The sequence below is a fragment of the Cryptomeria japonica genome, chromosome 1, assembly GCF_030272615.1.
Source record: "Cryptomeria japonica chromosome 1, Sugi_1.0, whole genome shotgun sequence".
NCBI lineage: Eukaryota > Viridiplantae > Streptophyta > Pinopsida > Cupressales > Cupressaceae > Cryptomeria > Cryptomeria japonica.
In genome coordinates this window covers 290,588,949-290,593,603 of record NC_081405.1, presented here as the reverse complement: position 1 = coordinate 290,593,603, position 4,655 = coordinate 290,588,949, and the positions used below count along the sequence as shown (strand labels likewise).

Below are 4,655 nucleotides of genomic sequence, written 5' to 3'. Positions count from 1 at the left end.
AAGTGTTGTAAAGTTGTTATTGATAGTGGTAATTCAGATAACCTTGTTTCAGAAGAGATGATGACTAAGTTGAATTTGGAAAGATTGAAAAAACATAAGCCTTATCAAATAGCATGGAATCGGGATGAACTTAAGTTGTTAGTAAGTGAGCAATATTTGGTAAAATTTAAAATTGGGAATTATCATGATGAAGTCCTGTGTGATATTATGTCGATGGATATTTTTCACCTTTTGTTGGGTAGACCTTGGTAGTTTGATAGACAGGCAATACATGATGGGATGAAGAACATATACACTATTGTGGCAAATGGGATGAAGCAAATCTTGTTACCCTTGGAGGAGCCTTTGAAGAGTAAAGTTTGTACGAATGCTAGGACCTATTTGGTGGATGGAATGAGACATGAGAATGTATGTTTTGCCTTAGATCCTAAGAAGACTAAGAACTTGGAACCTGAAGAAGAAGAATCGGAAGAGATAGAGAAGTTACTGACAGAATATGAAGACCTCATTTCAGAGAATGTGCCTGGTGGATTACCACCAATAAGAAGTATCATTCATTGTATGGACCTGATTCCCAGAGCTAGTTTGCCTAACAAATTTGCACACCAGATGACACTGGTAGAGAATGAAGAGTTGAATAGACAAGTTCAGGAGTTGCTGAAGAAAGGTTTGATCAGAGAAAGTCTGAGTCCTTGTGTATTACCAGTAGTGTTAGCACCTAAGAATAATGGAGAATGGAGGATGTGTACCGATTACAGAGTAATAAACAAGATCACAGTGAAATACCAATTTCCTTTACCTAGGATGGATGATATAATGGATTGTTTGAGTGGAGCCAAATAGTTTACAAAGATAGATTTGAATGGACGGGAAGATTAGCTCCCACATCCTCACTCATGTACTTTGCACCAGAAACCAAGATGCTTCATTTTGCTTCCTTGCGTAGAGGCTTTCCTCCCTTGGCAATGGTAAACAAGCTATAGCCTCATTGGTAGATTATCTCTAACTTTTTATTTATTTCCTCATGCTATTGGCATCAAGGAATTTAGACAATTATTAAAAAGACAAAAGAAAAAACCCAATATGGAATGAAGAATCAAATGGCCATAATCTATGAAGACTCCCTATTTGTATCGGTGTTTTGACTTAATTTACGCCCAAATGATGGCTTATATGTAGTCTCATTGTAAGAGGTAGTTCACCTTATTGGTAACGTGGCTCAATACTTGTTGGCATTTCATTTTAACTCCTTAATTTGCTCCAATCAAATGACATGACTTACAAATGAGTTGCTAGCTCACTGTATATGCATTTTTTTTCCTACCACATATGGAATACTCCTTGTCGAATAAAAGATATATTTCTTCTTCCCTCTTCTATGCGTCCAATAATTCTCTATTCACTCTACTTATGTGCTTCTAAATTGGAGCAATATCTCCATGATGTGGTGGTTGTATTTATTTTATATATGTGCATGCAAAACATGGCAATATTGACAATGTTTGAGTTGCGTGACATAAATCTGACTCGACTTATTATCTCATGAGATGCAATAGTTATAAATGTCCAATTTAAAATGTTTAAGAAAAATTTCAATTATACACTCCATGTCCTCTATCTCTAAGTCATTTCAACCCATGAGGTGTCACGACATGAAGATGAGTGGATTGATTGAAATTTATTTTCCTTAATTTTTTTTAAATTGATTAAATTTGGAACTAGATAATCATGGGGCATTTAATGACTAAGAATTAAACGTGTTAGAGTTTAGAATTTAGTTGATAACTTCATGCTATTGACATGTGTCATTAAATATAGCTCGATTTATTTTATAGTTCATCTCTTGATTAGTTTTAGCTTGTTTATCTATCATATAATAATGATAATGTACATCGTATCATAAAAGAGTATGAAAGAGGAGGTTGTGACATCCTAAGTGAAAGAAACAAAAATACCCTCATATGCTTGAGATTTGATCATTTGCCATGATTTGCTTTAATCAAGCACATCTATTAGTCCTCCTCCCTTTCCACGACATTTTCAATTCGTCTTTTCTCGTGTCATGAAGATGGACAATTTCAAACCACATGAAGTGTAGGGAACTGAATATTCTAAGTACAATTCTAAACCACGTGAAGTGTAGAGAACTGAAAATATTAGATACAATTTCGAACCACATAAAGTGTAGAGAACTAAAAATCGTAGATACAATTCCAACCACATGAAATATAAGGAACTAAAAGTATTAGACACAATTCCAAATCACATGAAATATAAGAAAGTAAAAATCCTAGATACAAATCCAACCACAAAATATAAAGAGTTAAAAATCCTACGTACAATTCTAAACTGTAAGAAACTAAATCATAAATTGAGTTTCAAACCACAAAATATAAAGAGTTAAAAATCCTACGTACAATTCTAAACTGTAAGAAACTAAATCATAAATTGAGTTTCAAACCACGTGAAATGTATCCTAGGTCCAATTCATCTTCTTCCCTATAACTACTCCTTTTAAATTCATCTTCTTCCCTATAACTACTCCTTTTAAATTCATCGCTCCCCTCACAATTCATCTTCTTCCGTATAACTACTATTTTTAAATACATCGCTCCCCTCACATCTCTAGAATCAATTTGTATTGCTCTCTCCTGCTGCCTGCTGTATTTCCCAACGAACTTGTCAGATTAATCAGAATGTCAGCAGGGAAGATGGTGGATCTGGAAGGATTGCGGAAATCCAGAGGGCTGATGGTCCAGCAACCATCTTGGCCATCGGCGGCTACTCCTCTCAACATAATTGAGCAGAGCTCTTACCCCGACTATTATTTCCGCATCACTAACAGCGACCACATGACCCGGCTCAAGGAAAAGTTCAAGAGAATATGTAGGCCCATATACCACATTTATATAGTTTATTTGTCGATTTAGATTGCTACGTTTTACTGATTATGGAACGTTTATGTTGCAGGCGCGAAGTCGATGATAAGAAAGAGGCATATGTATCTGACGGAAGAGATGCTCAGGGAGAACCCCAACATGTGCGCTTACATGGCCCCCTCGTTGGATGCTCGGCAGGACATGACGGTGGTGGAGGTGCCGCGGCTGGGAAAAGAAGCGGCTGCCAAGGCCATTAAGGAGTGGGGGCAGCCCATGTATAAGATTACCCATTTCATTTTCTGCTGCACTAACGGAATTGACATGCCCGGTGCAGACTATCAACTCTGCAAGCTCCTCGGTCTCCCCTCCTCTGTGAAGAGAGTGATGCTGTATCAACAAGGCTGCTTCGCGGGCGCTACGGTTCTCAGAGTAGCCAAGGACCTTGCCGAAAACAACCGTGGAGTCAGAGTTCTGATTGTCTGCAGTGAGATCACGACCTTTACTTTCCGCGGCCCTTCCGACACTCACCTCGACAATCTAGTCGCGCAGGCCCTCTTCGGCGACGGGGCGGCAGCAGTGATTGTGGGAGCAGATCCCAATCCTGAAATAGAGAAGCCATGTTTCCAACTCCTCTGGACTGCTCAGAAGCTTCTCCCCGACAGCGAGGGTGCGATAGAGGCTCACCTCAGAGAGGTTGGACTCACCGTCCACCTTAGAGAGGACGTGGCTGGGCATATCTCGAACAACACTGAAAAGGCTCTGGTGGAGGCCTTCAGGCAATTCAACATCTCGGACTGGAACGAACTCTTTTTGATCGCACACCCGGGAGGCCCCGCAATTCTGGATAAGGTGGAGACCAAACTCCAATTGGATCCGAAAAAGATGAGGGCAACTAGACACATATTGAGTGAGTACGGGAACTTGTCGAGCGCGTGTGTGCTCTTCATACTGGACGAAGTGAGGAAGTGGTCAGTAGAAAAGGGATGTGGGACCACGGGAGAAGGACTGGAGATGGGAGTGCTCTTTGGATTCGGCCCTGGACTCACTGTGGAAACCGTGGTTCTCAAGAGCGTTCCTAACCTATATTAAACAAACTTTCTTGTCCTCTAGATAACGACGACTCGATCGTTGCTTAATCAAAATCCTATTCCATGTGTTTCTGACATTTGTTCAGCTTTAATGTGACCACGAGACTGCGTTATCCATTGTTAGTTGCGTCGTACTTTGTATGCCATAAAGATACGTACAATTAATTATACATGCCATCCAAAAATAGATTGAACTTTTTTTATTTTTACATTTAAGTTTGTTCTTTACAACAATCTACGGATTAATTGTCTTAAATGAGATGATAAATGATTATAATTACGCCAAAGGTCTAGTCTCTATAAGAGGAATTGAAATTCCTTTTCAATAGATGCATGCCAGACCTCGCAGAATGTTGTTTTTCGTAGGGAAAGTGCTACAATGTATTGATTTCTCATATCAATAGTCTACAAAAAAAATTATTTGAAATTGAAGATGAAATGTTGCCGAAATGCATAGTACCCTAATAGACATTACGTTGGAGGCATGTGATCCTTCATATGGTGTTTTCCATTGAGTCATTGTTAGATGTTCTCAGTTTCACTATCAAAGTTAGCACATGATCTCTCTAAACAGAGGTTTGAAGGTATCCAAAAATGAGTGTAGACAAAGGTAGCCGTGCTAGAAGAGGAGATAGTGGGCTAAATAACCTGTGAGATACTAAACTTATGTTAAAACCTTGCTAGGAGG

The 4,655-nt window shown here is 39.0% G+C and overlaps 1 pseudogene; it reads left to right on the top strand.

Moving 5' to 3' along the window:
- The first annotated feature begins 2,551 nt into the window (after positions 1-2,551).
- Positions 2,552-4,101, top strand: LOC131048835 (chalcone synthase-like; annotated as a pseudogene).
- Positions 4,102-4,655: the final 554 nt, after the last annotated feature.